This window comes from Pogonomyrmex barbatus, unplaced genomic scaffold, assembly GCF_055798465.1.
Source record: "Pogonomyrmex barbatus isolate J1 unplaced genomic scaffold, ASM5579846v1 scaffold4, whole genome shotgun sequence".
NCBI classification, from domain to species: Eukaryota; Metazoa; Arthropoda; class Insecta; order Hymenoptera; family Formicidae; genus Pogonomyrmex; species Pogonomyrmex barbatus.
This window is the reverse complement of record NW_028297138.1, coordinates 3,080,404-3,103,042: the sequence shown is the minus strand read 5'-3', so window position 1 is coordinate 3,103,042 and position 22,639 is coordinate 3,080,404. Positions and strand designations below refer to the sequence as shown.

The 22,639-nt window shown below is 33.5% G+C and overlaps 2 protein-coding genes and 1 pseudogene across 5 annotated transcripts in view; all 3 read right to left on the bottom strand.

Annotated features, from left to right (window-relative positions):
• The window catches only part of LOC105431144 (uncharacterized), a 458,217-nt gene that overhangs the window by 91,977 nt on the left and 343,601 nt on the right, over positions 1-22,639 (bottom strand). The gene's annotated exons all lie outside the window — the stretch shown is intronic.
• Positions 1-22,639, bottom strand: part of LOC112552911 (uncharacterized) — a 295,572-nt gene that overhangs the window by 215,356 nt on the left and 57,577 nt on the right. The gene's annotated exons all lie outside the window — the stretch shown is intronic.
• LOC148935660 (uncharacterized) overlaps positions 14,016-22,639 on the bottom strand; it is a 147,998-nt pseudogene continuing 139,374 nt past the window's right edge. The window contains exon 2 of the transcript XR_016140258.1: positions 14,016-16,728. The product of XR_016140258.1 is annotated as an uncharacterized LOC148935660 (transcript). The remainder of the gene's footprint in view (positions 16,729-22,639) is intronic.

Here is a 22,639-nt window from a genome sequence, read left to right as displayed (position 1 = left end):
ATAATCGTTTATACCACTCTGATTCTTAGAAGTGGAGCTTGATGAAGAGGTGGACGAGGAGGATGACGAAGTAGAAATCGAGGAGGAAGAGGAAGATGCAAGTGAAAAAGATAGAGAACGCCTGTGCTTCCCCAATAGGCAGGGACGACAAGGATAGTTGGGTCCGCGTCGCTTGGATGAGACGACGTCTTGGCGAAGTTGATGGACCTCTTCCTATGAGAAAAATCAGCTCTTTCGAGCCGTCGATCAATGACAAAAAAAAAGGTTAATTTCAAAAGATATATGAATTTTAGACGACCTTTCGGTCGAGCAGGCCTCGGAACAGAGTAGTGGTATTCCATACTGTGCTCTACAAGAGCTAGGCTTACGTCGTTGGCTGTAGCGTTATGCACGCTTGCCGAGACAGCAGCCGAATGCAACTCAGGGATTGCGTGTTTCCCTTTTTATATTGTGATAGGTCATGTTCTAAATGCGCGAAAATAGACATCGAACGGCTCTTAGTAGCAGGTGTTTCGACCACCCTCGAAGATGGGCCAGTGGCGTGGAGGCTCGCGAATGAACAGGACAGCGGTGTACGCTACGTGAGACTTGCGCAGCCGCCAGAAACAGTGATACCGCCACAATATAAATGATACATATTATTTAGTGTAATATATTGAGTAATATATTTATTTAATTGTCAAGATAATGTCGTGGGATTATAATTTAACTGACGAAAAAATGAAATTATAACTTGACGTCACATTTATTGATATCAAATCTTTTATACAAATGACACATATTATTTGGACAAAATATGTAACTAGCGCCAGTAACTGATAATATTTTTAATTTTTCAGGTACACATTGCATACATTTGATGATTTCTTTTCACTGTTTTAAAAAAAAGTAATTTTGTTGTATCAATTATTTATATATATCAATTATTTATTTATATATTATTTGATATCAATTATTTTGTTGATTAATATATAAGTATCTTAAAAACAGTGTAAATATTTTTATTTTTTGCAACATGATTACAACGTAACATTCATTTCTAAAAACGACATGATATAAAAATCGATTACTCGTATATATTGAAGTTTAATGTTGTTTCTTTTCCGCGATGTCGATTGATTATCTTGTTGTGCTTACTTCGTTGTCATCACGGAGAGCATTTTGACGTTTATGTGCACTGCGTGTACTAAAAATATAGGAGAACCCGGGACATAACGGGTATAGTTAGTTTAAATTAATTAAATTAATAATAAATAAAAATTTAAATTATTATTAAAAATAAATAAATCAACTTTTATACCAAAATGTTCTTGAACTATCTGTAAGAAAAGCACAATTTTATCGTAAAAGAATTGTTTAGGAATTGAATAATTCACATTGAAATTACCGGATTCTTTATATTTGTCTCATTCATGTTCGAGCTAAGTGTACATTACATGTACCTGACATGTGGTACAAGCGGTAAACATATGCTCTGTGGAATTCGCGATGTGGCTCACCTCTACGATCCTCGAAATTAGGACGAGTGAGCATTGTTTGTCGCGCACGACTCGCGTTCGTTTCTCACTCTCGATCGATATGGATCGCTAGACATAGTTTGATAGCATTTTCTATTCCGGAATCGCCTTTACTATTGTCTCGTATTCCGAACAAAATTAGTGATCGTTGCCGCATTCGTCGTAAGAAGTGGAGTAACCTCATGTAAAGTGTACACGAAGATCGACTAAGAACCATAGCTTGAAGCAATCTCGTAAGATTTTTGATTTTCGTTGCTCTCGAAGATCTCCGTTGATTAACGCGAGAAGATTTCCGCTGTGCGCGAACCGCCTTCGACAACTGAAACTAGCGACAGCCGTACCGCTCTCTTCGACCTTCAATGCGTGATGAATAAAACATATCTTTATAAATAATAACGGAATTGTTGATCCACGACTTTCCCGCCTTGGTACATGGCTCCTTCATATAAAGTAGAACTAGTTACGCAAACAAAGATAAATTAAAAGGATGAATTATCGTTTTATTAAAAACGTGCATTTACTCGTACCTCATTATGTTGTTTTTTGTTGCGGAATGATGAGTTACCTTATAGAACCTTGCTTATTTTTACCTTGCTTATTTTTTAAAAATTAATGCTCAAAATTTTTTGAAAGTGGCTTAAAATACGTAGAAATAATAGGAATACATTATTGCACTTCTAATTAATAATAATTTTTTCTTAATAATATTTTAATACCAATCAATACCAGAAATTACATTACGTATTATTTCAATGTTACTTTTAACATTACATATCGTTTAATATAAGGAACCACTATTCTTTTGTATATTAACCGAATATGTAAATCAATTCTTATTTAGAAAAGTAATATTAAAAAGCTAATCTTATTTTTGCTGCCTTCGTTATGGCGTAATACCAGGGCGCATCTATTTTATCCCGCGTTTCTAGTGCTCCATTATGCACCGAAGTGTATAAATTTACCTTAGATAATATAAAACATCACAGGTAATCAATATGTTTGCATAGATATTGTACTAAAGTGACAAGAAAAGATCATTTAATAATATAAATGTACTTACGGAGATAAAAAACAGAATTTTATTATTGATTACTTTATGAAAATGTATCAAAGAAGAACGCTCAGTCGCAGAAAGCATAACGAATATATTAAAGAAATCCTAGCAACTTTCAGCTAAAAATAAGATAATAATTGATAACAGCAAACAATAAGATACATCTAATAATGATTATTGCTTAATATTATTACGTGGTAGCACCTGTGTAAGAAGTTATCGATTATGGCCCACGGGTTCATTATGCCCCGGTTTTTCCTAATTATATTAATTTCTGTTCTTTCGGTTTAAAAAAGTATATCGCACGCAAACAGCATGCGATCTAGTGGTATCTAGTGATGATAAATCCTATACGTCTATACATCTATACATATATTGATGCTACATAAAGTGCAATTAAAAAATGGAAAAACTGTGAAAACTCCTTCGAATAAAATATTATAAAAAAAAACAATTAATTGATATGAAATTATGCTGTTAATATAACATAATAAATTAATTAAATAAAAAATAGTAATATGCAATAAATATAAAAAATATAATATGCAATAAAATACAAGCGAATTAGATTTAAAACAATTTTTTGTTATCTACGAAATTTGAAAATATAAATCTGTAAAGTTAAAACATTACTAGACACTATTTTATGTAAAATTTGCGTCTATATCTGATAATATGTTGCTTAATACATATATTTTATATTAATACATATTTTTATTAAAATTTTTTTGTAAAAGTAATATATATATACCTTTAATACCTCTACACAACAATACTTTTTCTTAACTTGCACATCATCAATTTCAAGTCAAGATTTTTCTTCTCTATACATATTTACATAGTGAATTTCCTCAATAACTTAAAACGATCTCGCGTTACCCTACGCAGATACTTCTCAGATAAGGAAGTGAGAGAAGGAGAGAGAGAGAGAGAGAGAGAGAGAGAGAGAGAGAGAGAGAGAGAGAGAGAGAGAGAGAGAGAGAGAGACGCTATTAATTTAATTAAATAAGCAAAGTCTTTATTCAAGAATGAGAAGCTGTAAACAAGAAGTTATTTGTGCTATCATTGTGATCATACAAGCGTATTGGTAGGGCTGAAAAAGAGAACGATTATTTACGGTGTAATGTACAAGTGTTGGTTGCTAAATAAGCGATTGTTTTCGTGATCGGAACTTAATTATTACGCGCGTAGCGTGGAGTGTGCTGAATGCAAGCACGTGTTGCGCGTGGCGGGCTGTCAAACAGCTGATTACTAAGCTGTCAAACGCTAGTGGTGGATTTCCGCGAGAATGGTTAGGCCGCGTCTGAGATGCTGCCACTTTGGTAGCGGAATATCGGATATGCTCCCGATTCTGCTTGAAATTTTTACGGAAGGCCTCGCTCTGTTGAATAATCCCGACTGTACCAGGGGATTCCTTCCCTATTGAGATTTGATGGAGATTTGATGGAGAATTTTATTGCTGAATGGATTCGGCCGTATGGAGGAGCGCATTGTACAGAGCTTAAGCTTCGGAAGTCAGTTTTCGGCACGGATGACTCTGCTGCTGAACGTGCTGAGAAGCGCCTCGATATTTTAAACAAAGTTGCAGATGGATGGTCGAGCCTTTGTCGAGCGTGCTTGGCTGTGCTGAGGATTGCTTCAGTACTTTTCGATTATATTTCGGGATTCGATGTTCGATTTTTCTCTTGTTAATCTCTTGCAAGATGTTGCTCTCGAGACTTCGAGAATAGAAAGGATAATCTCTGAAGAGTGAGTTTTTTTTATCCAAAATCGGTTTCGATATTTCGATACGGGACGGAGTTGGATTGGTCGATTTCGGAAAAAACTTTCCTTTCACAGATGCGGAAAAAATAACGGAAAACAATTAGATTTTGGTAATTAGGATTTGGCATGCGAGAAGTAGAGACAGATTAGAATTCGAGGAAAAAGAAACGGTTCAATGTTTCACGGCGCACTCTGCGACGCGGTGGGAAATGTAAGCGATCCCTGATAAATGTCCGGTCGGAGAAAACGAAACAGAAACGAAGCGAGCAATGGGTGCTTCGTTACAAACGAGCCATAATGAAATTTAGCACTCATAATTTTATTTGTGCAGCACAACTATACAGTTATTAATATTTTAATTGTTGGTACAGTAAATGTTAAATGTAAGCCGTCGCCCACCCCACACTTAATTTGCGGAAAGAGTGCATCACAGATGAGTGTATAAAAAGCTGACTTTCTCTTACTTTTCTTTTTCGCTTTATTAGCGTAACACAACAAAAATGTAAAAATGATGCACACATGATTGCTATTGCTGCCGCAAGCTCTTACACAGTTCTTTTAAGAATGTACATACGCGCGAATCAATGATCGAGGCGCCGCGCAAATCGGAATCGAGGCATCGCGCGAATCGGGATTGAGTCGCCACACAGTGAGGCCAAATGAAAAATTGTGTTTCATAATTGTCTAAAAGTTACAAATCTTAACCGATTTTATTTTATTTTTTAATTAAAGCTTATTCAATTGCGCACAAATTTAAGAAAGCCGATTTTTTAATTTGACCTTTGTGTCAAAATGACGGATGTAAAATGACGGTTAAAATTCAGAAATCGTGCTTCATAATTGTGTATAGACTTCAAATCCTGATCGATTTTAGTGTTTTTTTTAATTAAAGCTTATTTAATTGCGCACAAAATTAAGGAAGCCGATTTTTTAATTTGATCTTCGTATCAAAATGGCGGATGTAAAATGGCGGTTAAAACTAAAAAATCGTTTATAATTGTCTAGAGTTCACAAATCGTAACCGATTTTAATGTTTTGTTTTTAAAGAAAACCTTTTTTTTAATTGACTAATTTTTTAATTAACACTTTCGTTTCAAAATGGCGGACAAAAAATAGCGGATTAAAAAGCAGAAATCGTATTTCATAATTGTCAGTAGTCTGCAAATCTTAATCGATTTTAATGTTTTTTTTTTCAAATTAAAGTTTATTCAATTGCGAACAAAATTGTCGAAGCGCATTTTTAATTGGTCCTTTGTTTTAAAATAGTGGATATAAAATGGCGATTAGAAAATAAAATGCATTTATGTTTTCAAACTTATTTGTATTAAATTGATTGTATATATTATTTTGTCATTATAGATTATGAATTTAATATTAAAATTACAAAATTAATTATAATAAATGCAATATTGCTGCTGTAACTAAACAATAAATATATTAATAAATCTATCATTATTAAACAATTTATACAAGATTTATATATGATTACTTGAAGTGAATCCTACTTTAAATTTTAAAATGTACATATGCAAACATCATAGTTAAGAACTTGAACTAGAAAGAAAAATTTTCTATATTCTACTACCTAAATAATTATGTCCTTTTAATTATTATTCTATTTATTTTAATTATTATCCTATTTATTTTAATTATTATCTTCCTAATTATTATTATATCGTATCTTTCTTATTCTTTTTCTATTTAATACAGCAGACACTTATCAATATCATAGATTTTTTTGTAATTATTTATGTTGAAAATGTATACTAAAATTAGAACATTATTTTTTAACTATTTGTTTTAAATTATATTTTATTAGAAACTGATGTATTATTATACTTTTTAAAATTAGGTATAAAATATTAAAACATTTCTTAGTGTTAATAATAGTTAATTTTTTAATTAAAATTATTATTATAGTTCTATATTTTTCTATATGTTTATATTTATTTATATAGGAATCTCCAAGAAAATATTGAAGCACGATTTCTGCCTTTTTACCCGCCATTTTTCGTCCGCCATTTTAAAACAAAAATGCGATTAAAAAATCGGCTTTCTTAATGCGCAATTAAATAAGCTTTAATTTAAAAAAAAACATTAAATCGGTTAAGATTTGAAGTCTCTAAACAATTATGAAACACGATTTCTGAGTTTTAATCGCCATTTCACATCCGTCATTTTGACACGAAGGTCAAATTAAAAAGTCGACTTCCTTAACTTTGTGCGCAATTAAATAAGCTATAATTAAAAAAAAAGAAACATTAAAATGGGTTACAATTTGTAAGCTCTAGACAATTATGAAGCATGATTTCTGAGTTTTAACTACCATTTTACATCCATCATTTTGACACAAACGTCAAATTAAAAAATCGGCTTCCTTAACTTTGTGCGCAATTGAATAAGCTTTAATTAAAAAAAAAAAAAAAAACGGTAAAATTCCTCTTTAGAGGAGTCAGCTCCGATGACCTTGACCTTGACATATATGTCAATATGACATATTGTCAAGGTCATAATCCTGAGTGACCTTCAGAAAGTTTTAGCTGTCGCTTTTTAGCTGTCGCTCGCCTTTTGTTAAAAAGTTATTAACAAAAGAAGTTTGAAAAATATAATAATTTATGTTAGTGTTGGAGGCATAATTTGCTAATGTATGTTTAAATATAGTACATGCGTAAATGAAGATACTTTCTCTGTATCTCCACTAAAAAGTGTAAGTGTGGAATCAGTATGTTCTTAGATTCAAGATGTCTTAAACGTTCAACATGCGATTGCACCAATTTCTTAATATGACAATTTCGAATTTTTATGGAATTTTTTGAGTGAGAAGAAAGTCATTCGCAATAAAATAAAATGTCCAAGGTCAAAATTTATTAGTTCTAGTGAATAGTTCCGAAAATCGTTTATTTCATTGCACCAAAAATTATTATAAAATTATTAGAGGTTGAAAACGATCAAGAGTTGTATGCAATTTCAAAATTAATGCATTTTTCATGGTACCGGTTTGAAAAAATACATATGAATCTACGCAAAGTTAATTAACTCTCGTTAATTTTTAAAGTTTTGACTAGTTTGACCGAACATTTTCTTTTTACGTTTGTATCAACTCAATTTTGCAATTTGAAAGTCGTAATTATCTTTTTCTTATTATTTAATCCTAGATTTGAGATGTTTTGGGTCACGCCTGATCGTATAATTGCCTTATTGAGACTTCCTCCACGAGGACCACAATTGCAACTAACTGCGCGATGCGGAATAATTAGTTTACATCGTCAAAAATTGTAAGACGTATCATCTTTTTAGAAGTCACTGCGAATATATAATGGATTATTATAATTCAATGTTCACACACTGATGAAGATCAAAGTAAGGGTCGAAACGTTTGTTTTGTTTATGTTTATCGCGGTCTCACTTGTAATTTTATATTAAAAGAATAAATTAACTGTCATCCAGCTTGGCTCCTGGGTATAATCCTTTTTTGTATTATTAGATGTTTATCTACCGAGCTCAATTTATTATTTTTTGCTCATGTTTATCTACCGAGCTCAATTTATTATTATTTTTTTATTAAAATTAAGATTTGTGACTTTAGATAATTATGGAACACGATTTCTCATTTGACCCCACTGCATCGCGCGAATCAGGCCGAAAAATATCGGGCGCGCCTGAAGTAGAGAAATCGCACGCCCTACAAAAGACTTGCGCGCAAGAAAAATTAGTTCCTCTCTTCGCTGAGAAATACTTAACAGTAGAAAAATTAAATTTTTATTGTATTTTTATTAACTTTCAATAAAAATATAACGAAACAAATAATAATTATTTCTCAACTATTATGTGAAGATACAATTGATGTGAAGAAGAGACAATTGTAATTATAAAAAATATGAAGAAGAGACAATTGCAATTATAAATGTCACAAAAAAGGGAAATTTCACGAAGAATATTTTTATTAGAAAATCGCTTGATTATAGAACACATAACTATAAAAAAAAAAATAAACAAAAAAGTTGCGAAAAGTTTATGAATTGGCTACGGAATGAAAGGTGATGGAAACGTATGCGAGAGAGTTGCGGACTGGTTGTGGAAATACACGAAAAAATTGCGAGAAGGTTGTGGAAAGTACACGGAAAGATTGCAAAAGATTTACGGATATATGCGAACCGATTACAAAACTATCCGAAAAAGTTACGGGAAGATACACGGAAGGTTATGAAAAGTGTACAGAATGATTGTGAATTGTATACGGAAGTATTTATATGCGGAAGGTGACAGAGGAATATGCGAAAAGATTACAGAAGTGTTGCGAAATGGTTGCGAAGATATACAGAAACGTTGCGGAAAAATTGCGAAGATATGCTAGAGAGTTGCGATATGATTGCGCAAAAATACGGAAAGGTTGGGATACATTTGTGAAATGCTCGGGATATGTGAAAAGTTTGCAGAAAAGTTGCGGAATGATTATAAAAATATGCAGAAAAATCACGAGAGAGTTGCAGAGATATATGGAAAAGTTATGAGAAAGTTACGAAATAGTTGTCGAGATATGCGGAAAAATTGCGAGAGAATTGCGGAGAAGTTGCTGAGAAACAACGAAATGATTGCGGAGTTATGCGGAATAGTAGCGGAGATATGCGGAGAGATTGCGAGAAGAGAGAAAATACGCAGGAAGGTTATGAAAGGTTGTTTTTGCGGAATAATTGTGAAATATAATATACATACACTACTCCTTGATTGCTAACGCATTGCCGCCGCTTCGTAGCGACGAAAATTGTAACCATAGTCTATTGCGTTTACACGGCCGGCGACGATAATAATAACGACGTTTTTTAAAAGAAAATTTTCAAATTTGAATTTTACATCGCAATATCTTTCATAGGGTACGTAGACGAAAAATAAAAATACTTTTATTATGTAATTTGAACTTAAACTATCGATTGCGCCTATTAAAAACTTGATCAATTCAGCCATTATTGAAATGTGATAATTATGGATGTTTGCAACTCACATATAGCTCGCTAAAGAGACACGGCCGGTTTCGCACTTGTGAAGAGCTAGTGCGTACACTTGGTGGACGAGCCATGACCATGTTTCTTGATATACGAGATATCACTCTAATTCTGGTATTAATTCCTACGTATAAGTAGATGACCGATGAATCCATAAGTAGAAAATAAGAATGCAAATCTAAAGTACGTGTCGCCAAGTACGACCGTACCTGCCGTCTCGCACACCTAAGACAATACCGATACGGCTCGATATCAATAATATTGATCATCGAATTATTATAGAATCACTACGTTGAAAGTTTACTAAATCAAAGCGGCACGTAGTTGGTAATATAATTAATTGAATTTATTTCATATTAAAGACTTTAGCAACCAAGATCCTGCTTGCCGAGGAAATGTCATGTTTCACGTTGTAATTTAATAATTTGTTATTTGTTTCATCTTTCTTTTTTTTTAATTTAGAAATGCATGAATTATATCTCCGTCATGTTACAGCTCGTATGTATCTTTATATTTATCTGTATAAATATATAATTTGTAATATATGTGTTTTGAATTATACATTTATCCAAATAGATATAAATGATATCAGACTGTAATAAATATAGACTGAATAGTTAAACAATGTATAAGGAAATTTATTTATTTTAAAATTATTTATTTTAATGGAAATTTGAGCAATCCGTTGGAAAGACGCAATAGCAAGTAATTGTAACAAGAAGAATACTAGATCGATTACTCGAGGCTACGCATAATTTTTAATAAAAGAATATCTTTGAGAAATTTGTTATTAATTTTAATAAATTATCTAATTATCTTAATTTTAATCTCCTTATACGTTATTTAACTATTTAGTACAGTCTATTGTCGTTTATATCTATTTGAATAAATGTATAATTCAAAACGCATATATTACGAATTATATATTTATACAGATAAATATAAAGATGCATACTACCTAACATGTAACATGACGGAAATATAATTCATACATTTCTAAATTAAAAAAAATATATAAAATAAATAAAAAATGAATTATTATTTTTATTATTCTGTATTACTGCAAGTATTCCTCCCGATGTGCATCTTTCGGAAGCGCGCGCGCGCGTTCAGTGTTATCGACCTTAAGTAAATCAGGCCGATAAGTTAGAGCTCCGGCGAGATCACACAAATCATTGTCGCGCAGTGTACATAAATTCTGTTATTTTTATATTAAAAGAGTCTCAACCAAAATTATTAACGGTTTCTAAGTTCATAAAATCTATTCTCCTCCCTAGAACTCGTCCGTCGAGTCATACTGTTATTTTATAATTCTTTGTGATAAAAACGTAGGTTGAGTAAAGCAATTTTGTAATATAATAATATTTTAAAGCTAAATAATTACTACCACTTGGGTTAGAAAAATAAGTTTTTAATGGATAGAAAGATATACATATAATTTGGTTTTTATTATTTTTAAATTGAAGAAACTACTACTTGAGTTTTATTTTTTTAAAACAGTGGTTTATCAAATCTTTTATACGATTGAAATATATAATTTGATTAAAATGGACTTATAGCTCCATGTTTGTAGGACTATAACTTGGCGCGAATTATTGATATCAAATCTTTAATATAAATTTTACACAATCATTTGAGTTGGCAATATCCACTACTTGTCACCCTTTTTTTACCTTTTTTTAAAAAAAAGGTAATTTTATAGTGATATCAGACATTTTGAAGTACTCCACTATATTTGACACCCTTTTTTACCTTTTTTAAAAAAAAGGTAATTTTATAGTGATCAGACATTTTGAAGTATTATATTATATTACCGGCGGCAATCGATAAAATAGATAGCAATTTTTTTATTCAATTATTTATTTTTTTTTTCTTATAATCTCCTATCTTATTATGTTATCCTAATAACTTTTACGATTTTCGAAAGTATCGAGAGACACATGAGGATAACATGATGAAGTAGAAGGTTACAAGAAGTGATACAACTTAAATTTAGCGCCACGCAGATAATAAAATATTATATTACCAGCGGCAATCGATAAAATAGATAGCAATTTTTTTTCAATTTTTTTTTTCTTATAATCTCCTATTTTATTATGTTATCCTAATACTAACTTTTACGATTTTCGAAGGTATCGAGAGACACGTATCCCAACTCTCTTCCTCTGGGTCGATAAGATTAATAGTGACATCTCGTGATAGACGTTGCAGCCGTACAAAGACGACGATGATGACGTTTCTTAAAGTAAAAATTTCCAAATTGGACTTTGCATAGCAATATCTCTGCTTGTAGGGCACGTAGCAGAAAAATAAAAATACTTTTATTATGCAAGTCGGACTCAAGCTATCGATCAAGCCTACTTAGAACTTGATCGGTTTAGCCATTATTGAGATTCGATAATTTCAGATGCTCGACGACTCGTGTAAAGTCACACGGCAGTGTTCTCGGTTGATCTTGACTTGACACCCGAGACACTACCGTGTCTCCTGATAACTATGTTTGGAACTGTCATTTAAAACTTAAACTTTTAGAGAGATGACAGATTGAGGTTACGGAATATGTGTCTTATAAGGGAAGTATCGGAAGTGTCCCCCCCCGATTTTAATGAGCTTTGAGTATGTTAAAATATGGACAAAAATAAGAAATACATATTTTTTTTTATTCTGAAACTTAAGGGAATGAAACCATCCCTTGAAAAAAAAATCGATTTTTTTTTCCTGAGTAAATATTGTCCAAACCGTTAAAAATATCAAAAAAAGTTTTAAACAAAAGTTCACGGTTATAAGTGTACTTTACAACGACGTATGACAATTTTTTTAAAATGTTATATTTTGAGTCCCCCCCACTCTTTCCCTCTAATTTCAAACAATTTTTAAATTTTTATAAGGACATGAATTTAAGAGCACTTTATGCTGAATACAATGATATATAATAAAGTTATTTTCCGAAATCACGTTTTTGGGAAATGAGCCAGAAATACTTCTATATAGGGTGTCCCAAAACTCCCGCATTTGGAGTACATTACGTGAGTTTTTATGCTAAAAGAAACAACTTTTTCCTTTAGCAAAATTACGTACGACAAGTAGTTTTTACAATAAATCAAATTAAAAATGACGAATGAGTTCGCGTATGTGCGTAGCGGTCAGGGCTGGCGCGCGTTTCTCAGGTCGGCGCGGCCTGGGACTTAATCTTTGATTTCACGTACTGTATTGTTTAAATTATAATACAAATTAATAAAATAAATATTTGTATTCATCCTTTACGTAACGATTCAATAAAAAAATTGTCTGATCTCGTAGCATTATCTGGAAATAAAAATAAATGTAAATTATATGGTGTATGAACTGAGCATTTTATTATTTTAATTATTTTTTTATTGTTGTATGCGCAATTGCATATGACAATAAAAAAATACTGAATTTAACGAATATTTATTAATTACATGAGTACGTAATCACGAAAAGTAAAAAAATTGATTTAATAGTGTCTAAATAATTCGTTAAATTCAGTATATTTTTTTGTTATATGCAATTGTGCAGTAATTATTTACATTTATTTACATTTATTTACATTTATTATTTACATTACATTTATTATTTACACTTATTTTTATTTCGAGATAATGCTACGAAATCAGACAATTTTTTTATTAAATCGTTAAAGGATGAATACAAATACTTATTTTGTTAATTTTTATCATATTTTAAAGAATATAATAATACGTGAAGTTGTCAAAGATTAAGTATCAGATTGCGCCGACCTAAGAAACGCGCGCCCTGACCGCTACGCATAACGCGCGCTTATTCGTCATTTTTAATCTGATCCACTGTAATGCGAGAGTTTTGGAACATCCTGTATACGCGCTCCATATGTATTCATTTCCTGTATATGCGCTCCATATGTATTCATACCGCATTGGATGCGCGGGACAATGTTAAAGGTGTAATGTGAATATGATGCAGTTCAGTATTAGTACTGTATTAGTGCAACAATAATTATTGAAATAAAAGCTTTTTTATAATAATAATGAGAATAGTAATAATAGTAATGATAGCAGATTTTGTTAAACGGAAGTCAAATATTTTTGATGAGATATTAGAAAATGTATGAAGCACTTTGGATATTTAGAAACAAGTTACAAATAAAAAAATGATTATAAAATATCACTTATTTAATTTTATAAAATATGGTTTATTTAATTTTGGTCATACAGCAGCTATCGCAATGCTTACGGTAACTATTGCAATATTATGAATATATTTTATTGATCAACATTTATGTTTCGTGTCGTAATGTTTTATTATCGCAACGCTACGCAAGAAATATATTTGTTAAGGCATAGCTTTATTTGCATATATTATTTACATGAGCATTATTTGCATGAACATTAGTATAAAAGAATGCAAATCGCAGTTTTATAATTAATTTCATTCTCAAAATATTATGAATTGATACAAGTGAGAGATACGAGCTTAATAAATGAATATGTACTTAAAAAAACAGTTATGGAAGTTTTTATTGCTGTTTATATTTTTATACATCTTTTTTATTTTATAAATTCTTTAAGTTGAAATTATAGTTATTTATTTTAATTAACTTAAGAATTTTTTAATCAACAATTTATTAATATTTTTTAATATTTATATTTTATTTTTTAAAGATTTTTAGACATAGTACATGCTCTATATATTATACAAAATTATTCTTTCTTCTTGTTCAACAAATTTCTTGTAAAATAATAAGTTATTACAAAGATACATTAAATTCATTATAAATTATTTAAATAAGTAATTATTTAAATAATTAACATAAAATGAAAAATAAAGAATCATTGGATTTTCAAACGGGATTTGATATATCAGATGCAGAAAAAATAGAATTCACTGACGAAAAAAATTATACATACAATGTAAAAAAATGTTATGTAACGTTGATAATATCTCGGTGAAATATATAAAGAAAAGCAGTTGAATTTTGTAAGACAAATTCAAGAAGAATTGAAGGAATGAAACAAAAGTTTCGAAATTTTTTTATTAAAATTTTACTCGATGCTTATGTAAACAATATATGCAAATAAAACTACATCTTCACAAATCTATTTCTTGCGTAGAATTGCGATAATAAGATATTATGAAATACAAATGTTGATCAATAAAATATATTTATAACATTGCAATTGCTGTCGTACGACCAAAATTAAATGAACGATATTTTATAAAAATAATCATTTCTTTATTTGTAACTTGTTTTTAATTGTCCACGGTACTGCATACATTTTTTGATATATTATCAAAAATATTTGAATATTGTTTAATAAACCCACTATATATTATTTAATAAACCCACTATTATTAAGATTATGATTATGCTTATGATTATTATTAATAAAAGGAAAAAGAGGCCAATAAACAAGCGAAAATGAAATGACGTGACAAAAACAAATTCGAATAAACAATATTTATTGTAAAAACAATAATTAACAGTGTCACCTTCAATGTAAATTTGATATTGTATGTTTCGGCTTCACGGAGCCTTCTTCAGCAATTTTTCTTTAAAAACGATAAAAAACGAAAGGAAATTTTAAATGCATAAAAACTTATGCGCCCGACTATTAATTTCACTCTTATAATTATTATATTTTTCACAATTTTTTATAATTTTTTATCTATTTGCGCTTCAATCCAAATGTGTGTTCTATAATTTCACCGAATCAGTTTTTATGCATTCACAATTCCCCCTTCGTTTTTTATCGCCTTTGTTAAGAAAAATTGCTGAAGAAGGCTCCGCAAAGCCGAAATGGACAATATTAAATTTATATTGAGAATAACTCTGCTAATTATTATTTTTACAATAAATATTGTTTATTCAAATTTGTTTTTATCATGTCATTTCGTTTTCGCTTATTCACTGGCCTCTCTTTTCTTTTGTTAATTTACGAGCTGTCTGATACAATTTTGCTCTGATAATTATAATATTATTATTATAACAAAAAATATTTGAAAAGTATTAAACAAGTATTAAAAAGCTCTTATTTATCTTATATATCTAATAATTATTGCACTGTACTGACGAACTGCGAGTAGTATGTGGGCTACTATGGGGCATCAAAACAAACCCCCACCACTTTCCCACTGGCGCCAGGGGCGTGGCCTCCAGCTGTCAAGATAGGGTCTCCACGTGGAAATGGAGCGTTTTGATTGGCTGAGGGGTATGGCCGGAGATAATTAGGCAATTAGTGGTGCGTTCTGATTGGATTCTTCCATAGTTGCCCGGCGTGTGATTGGACGCTCCCATAATTGCACACGTGCGTGATTGGATGCTGCCAAAGCTGTCCGGGGTGTGATTAGTTGTCGAAATGCTAGACGAAAAGATAGGGGAGGGGATGAAAGTGTCTGGGCCGTTCGGGGTCCGACAAAATGGCGTGTGCAAAGATGGCGGACACCTGAGGAGAATTTGTTCCGGGGTCTGATCGGGGGTGCGATAAAATTGCGACAAGAAAGATGACGGGGTGTTGAAGGGGGATATATCTGACTAGCAGAGAATGGAATGCGGTTTTATGGTACGGTAGACAGGACGGAGCGAAGAAAGGAAATTGATTCTTTGTATATGAGGGGAATAAATCGGATTTTTCTCAAGAGGATTCTCGAGGTCTAATAGCTAAAGAAATCATTAAAAATTTGTTCCGGGGCTGGTGTGATAAAATGACGACTACGAAGATGACAGGCGTCTGAAGGAATATACTGACGAAAATGGAATGTAAACTTTATGGTATGATATGGTATGAATGACTTTATAACTTGGATTGAAGGAAGGAAATTGATTCTTTGCATTGCTCCGAGGTCGCTTGTGGACTCTGGCAAAATGATACCAGCGATAAGAAGGACGACGAACGTCTGAAAGGAATATGCTTGTCTTGGCGAGAACGGAATGCGAATTTTATGATATGACACAGCTTAGATCGAAGGAAACTGATTCTCTGTATATATGACATACAAATCATGTTTTTTCTTAAGCCGGAAGATTTTTCCAGACCCAATAGCTAACGAAACTATTAAAATTTGTTCTGGGTCCGCTCGTGGGGTCCGACAAAATGGTGCCAACGATAAAAAGGATGACGAACGTCTGAAGGGAATATGCTCGACCCCGGCGCTAATGGAAAAAGATTTTTTGCGGACACGCAGAACGCCCCGAAAGTAGGAATTTACTTTGTATATATGGGAATTTGTTACTTTGTATATATGGGATGTAAATCGAGTTTTTCTTAAGAGGGAAGGTTTCTCGACGTCTAATAGCTAGCGAAACTTAAAAATTTGTTTCGAGACTGCTCAGGATTTGATAAAGCGATATCTGCGACAAGAAAGATGAGGAAAGTCTGAAGGGAATATACTTGACCTGAGAGAATGGAATGCGATAGGAAAACAGGAACGAACAGGTTCGCACTAAATGTTTTTCTAACGAACTCGGAGCTATATGAAGCTTTTATTCTATAACAAACACAATGTCTGAAAAATTTTTTAGATATTTCTAGCTCGAAGCAATGTAGCACGTTAATTTTTAGGTTGGAGTAAAAAGAAAATAAGAGGGGCAAAGACTGGAATTTAAGTTACAAAATCATTAAGTTTATTGTTATATCGTTGTACATATTATATAAATTCATAAATAAAAGTTACAAATTACAATTTGAGAAAATAATACGAAGAATTTCATTAAATCTCAGAGAAGTTAATTCCACAAATATTATATCGAAATACAAATCCAGAAATGTTAAATCATTTATTTGCGTACGTACATTGCGAGCGATTTCGTGATAATTTCCTTTCAAACTGAGTTTTACAATATCGCTATCTATGTAACTTTTTGAAAGATTTAATTCTATTTCTTTTATAAGATATTGCGCGCATTTGTTAACATTATCGGTCACGTTTTGTAAATGTTTTAAGTGCGCGTCGACACATTTCACAATATTTTTCAAACCGTGAAAAGTACTCTTCTGCATCGCAATTGCGATAGCATAGGTTTTACGCCTCTTCGTCGGTGGCTGCGAATCCGTAGTCGTTCCTCGATGTTGAATTTCGATATTTTCCATAGTGGCCTCTTCATTTTCTTTATACGCCAGTAATATGGACTGTGACCCATCAGAGGAGGTAAAGTTGATCGCAACATTTTTGACAAGGATCCGGTCTCGATTTATTGTTAGCGTTTAAATACTCGTCGATAAGCCCCATGTTACAATTTCTCTTCGGAATATCGCAGACTTGCGCCTCTCGGAATCGGGGGCATTGCTCGGTTCCGGAGTATTGCGCTTCTCGGTATCGGGAACAGCTTTTCAGCTCGCCATTGTTCCTGTTTTCTTCTCAAATGTAATTAATAATCACAAGCGTCGAAATAAGAGACTACTTCAGATTTACGAAGTTGAAAATTCGAAGGATGACACTCGAATGAACCGAGGGCTGACGAATTCGTTGAGCTCGTTGACTTATCTACTAAGAAAAAAGAACTGCGCGCGCAGATGGGCAAATGAAAAATTATAATATTTAAAATATTTTTTAAGTTAAAAAATTTTAAAAGATTTTAAAATTTAAAAATTTTAAATTGTAAAATTATAAAATCTTTTAAACTTTAGATTTTCTAGACTTTTAAAACTTCTTCGCAAAATATTTTTTAATAAACCTAGACTCTAAAATAAAAAAGAAGGAAGTTAGAGATGTTTCTTGAATGGGGAGCTCGTTTTCTTTTAGCTGTTTTAGTTATGAGAGAATAGAAAAGATGTAACCTATATTAAGGAGAATTTTGGCCTGTCCATGGCGCTGCACTTTTTTGCCACCCTCTTTTCGGAGTGTGCGGGTAAGATTTTCAAAGTATAAATAGCGCGCGGAGTTATAGAAAAGTCTATTTCCGAGATTATACTTTTTCGGGGTGACTTGGCCGGTTTTTACATTACTGCGCCGATTCGTTCGCTGTCTTAATTCTAAAATAGTGAAGGAGTGAAAAAATGGCACTTTGTGAAAAATTAAGAAGATTTTTTATCGTGTGCGCGAATATCAACCCGACGATAAACGCGAGTGCTTATATTTCATTATTAACAAATGAAGAAGAAACAAATTACATCACATTTGCAAAATTCGTACCGGAGTGCTCGAAAATCCTATTGAGCATTATGTTCAGATTAGGGTATTTTGTGGACAAAAGACTTTTCAATATTGTAAAAGAATATATAATCGGTGCAATGGCTGGTGTGGGGAAGGATGATGCTAGCGGACATATCGCTTATTTTACAAGGTGCACCGGAGGAGGTAAATATTTATTTTAAAGTAATTAAAATTAGAATATGTAGGTATAAAAAATTCTAAATTTAAATATTTTTTAAGCGAGAGATAACATCGCGGTTGTACATCTGTACCAATTACGAAGATTGAGACGCCCCGCCGAAGACGAGGCAGAAGGAGTAAACAAGCGTGAGTAAAATAATAGAAAATTGATATAATTGAAAATCTAGATTTCTAAATTTTCAGATTTTTAAATTAAAATATCGAATTTTTAGGACGAGTGCGAATGCGGATAGACGTGCAACCTGAAGAGGAGGGTATCCCAACGATTGATCTAGTTTAAGGTAAGGTAAGAAAATAGCAAATATTGCTTTCAAAATTATCTCACTGAATATCGAGTTCAATTAATAAAAGCTTAATTTTGTTTCAGATGCGGAAGAAAATATCGATGAGGAGCCGACTCTGAGCGAAGCCGACACCGAAATTTACACACCGCGTGAGTAATTATTTAAAATAATAAAAGTTATAAAACTTGTATTAGCTAATTCTTGAAAAAAGATAATAATAATAATAACAACGATGTTTCTTTTTTTTAGTACAAGCAAACAATCTGGATGAATCCGAATATGGAGAAGAAGAAAATGAGGAGGAAAACGAAGAAGAACAAGAAGAAGATGTAGATGAAGAAGGAGAAGAAGTTGACGAAGAAAGACAAGAAGATAGAGAAGGAGAAGAAGATGACAATGACGATGAGGAGGAAGAAGACAATGCCGAAGAAAATGAAAACAGAAGAAGAGCCTTTGAGCAAATGTGCGATGAGCTTTTAGAAGAAGAGATCGAAGTTTTCCATCAGTGCGAAACACAGACGGGCTATTCTCCGAAAAATTATAAAGGTAAATTTAATATTATTTTTAAATTTTAAGATAATTTATTCTTTCCGATAAATTTATAATTAAATGTTTTTTTTTGCTAGATTAATATGCTCTGTAAAAGCTTTGTAAAAGCGAAAAGGAAAGCTGCTCAAGATAAGAGATACCTTCGGTATGCTGAAATCTATTCGCTAACATAAAAATCGAGTATAATTAAAATATTTATCATTAATATTTTTTGTTTCCCATTTTCAGTACAAACAGGAGGAGGCGTTTCATGCGAAGAAGAACAAGAAGATCGTTATTTACACCGGCTTCAGAACCATTCGACGGATCTTCAACAGCATCACCAACAGCAACATCAGCAGCAGCAGCAACAGCAGGAGCACCGGTTAACCGACGAGGATGCCGCGGTTGACGACAGCGACATGGTCAGTGAAAATTTCACTTATATTGAATTACGGGCGGAAAACTCGAGTAAATTTCAAAAATTTGAAGTACTAGGTAGGGAGTCGACGTTCGCGATACGTCGTCTCGCGGAAGATGCTAGTGATATCGTGAATTATTTAGAAAACACGTTTCGCGAAATCCACACGTATGCGATACGTTTGAGCGGACCGGGCGATTACGTGGGGTTATCCTTTGATTCGACAAATTTATCGCATGGCCCGGCAGGTCTTTCATTTCGTCCGGCGCGAGACATGATTCACGAGGACATATGGAAACTCGTGAGTTCGGTAGCGCAAAGCGCCGGGGATTTCGATATCGCAATGGATTTCACCATACGCGTTTTTAATGTAGCGGTACTTTGGGGCGAGGGGGATCAAATAAATTAACGCGAGATCACGAAACGCTCGATTTTACAAATAAAAAATTCCGACAATCTATGCCTTCCTCGCTCCCTCGTAGCGGCGAGGATTTACTGCGAACGTGGTATTCTGCGCACGGGAGAATTGCACGAACGGTGGGAATCTATAAGATAGCGACTTCTTCGTTACAGCGTGAGTTGGTGGAGATTGAGTTAACGAGGAGCGCGGGTATCGTGATCCCCGAGGAAGGTTGCGAATATAATGAAATCGAGCGTTTTCAACGGTTTCTCGCCGCGGAAAATATAACTATAATAACTTATAATTTTAGTAGTTTTGACCGAGGTGAAAAACCGAGGTATGACGGTCGCGCATTACTCGCCTCCCTCGGACGCGAACCTTCATATACCTTCGTATATTAAATATAATGTATTACGAAGATTCGCGTCATTATAACCCTATATTAAATTTAAGAGCTGCAAGCGGTTCGCGCAGCGGTTACTGCGAAACGTGCAACGAGGGCTTTCGAAACGATAGGGGACATCTTTGCGCAAAAAAATGCCCTCGTTGTCGCGCCTCACCTCCGTACGTAAATCGTGATAGAGAAATAATTAGGTGCGAAGCGTGTAACGTGTACCGTACATTTTTCGGTAATTCTTGTTTCGAGCATCATTGAGCGAAAAAATCATATAACGGAAAATCTCGCGCGAGCATATGTAATTCTGTTAAAATTTGTAGCGATTGCGGGCGATTTATACGTTCAAACACGGTACATAAATGCGACACGGTCTTTTGTAAAACATGTCGTTCGTTACAACCGTCGAGTCATCTATGTTTCATGCGCCCTCTTGCTCGTAAAGCTAGTGATCCCGGCGAGGGTACAAGTAGATAAAGCGAGCAGAAAAAAAGGTGTGTGAAAATGAAAATGATCGTTGTGATGAACGAATAAACAAATGGTCGTGTCGCGTTTATATTTTACGATTTTGAAACGCGGCAAGACGAGACGCTCGTAGATACCGAAAACGTGAAAATTCATGTACCGACACTTTGCGTAGCGCAACAAATTGGCATGCGCAAACGAAGACAACATGACGATGCGTTGTCGATGGTGCGGAATGCGCGAGTTCGTATTCCGTCTCGATCCCGTGAAACAATTTGTCGATTTCGCAACGACAAAATGTTTTAAACAAATTATTTGTATCGCACATAATACGAAAGCGTTCGACGCGCAATTTATCTTAAAATATTTAGTAGAAAATCCGAAGAGCACCCATGAACCGCGCGCTATTTTGAACGAAATAAAAATCGTCGTAATGACGGTCGGACGTACGAAGTTTATCGATAGCATTAATTATATGCCGATGCGTTTATCCGATTAACCTAAGACCTTTGGTCTGAGCGATACGTCGAATAAAGGCTGTTTCCCGCACTTATTTAATACTATCGATAACCAATCGTATAGGATCAATTCCCAATGCTAGATAATATTCTCCCGATCACGATGTCGCCGGAAGAACGCGAAAAGTTCCACGCGTGGCACGCGAAAATGGTTTGTGAAAATTATATTTTTGATTTTCAACGCGAAATTATCAGATATTGTTGAAACGACATAGATATCCTTCGACGAGCGTGCATGAGTTTTAGAAAAACATTTTTAGAACGTGGAAACGTGTGTCCATTTGAGGAATGTACGACTATCACTTCCACATGCATGAGAGTTTTTCGTAAAAACTTTCTTCGTGAGGAGGAAATAGGAATCATTCCATCGGGCGGTTACAGAAACGTTGACAGGCAATCGCACAAAGCTCTGCAGTGGTTGGTGTGGATGGAACGCGAACTCGGATATCCCATTATCCACGCGGGGCGAGGCCGCGAATATAAAGTCGATGGCACGGCCGTTGATGGATATTACGAAACGGTTATGAAAACTGGATCACGACGCTGGGTGCTACAATTTCACGGTTGTTTCTGGCATGGGTGCCCTTCATGTTTTAAAGTAAATCGCGATAGTACGCTTTCGTCTGCGAATCGCGGGGATACGATCGACGCGCGCTACGTATGGACGCTTGCGATGTCATGGCGCCTTCGTAAACGCGGTTACCATGTGATGGAGAAATGGGAGTGCTCCTTCGACCGAGAAATTTCGAATAATAGAGAAATGCAGAATTTTCTTAAGGATCATCTGTTGATAAAGAACACTCCTCTCGATCCTCGCGAAGCGTTTTATGGTGGACGCACGGGAAATATCGTCACGCGATACGAAGTTTCAGGTACGGAAAAAATACGTTACGTCGACGTATGTTCTCTGTATTCTTTCGTATTGAAAACCGGCGTTTTCCCGATCGGGCATCCTAAAATTTAC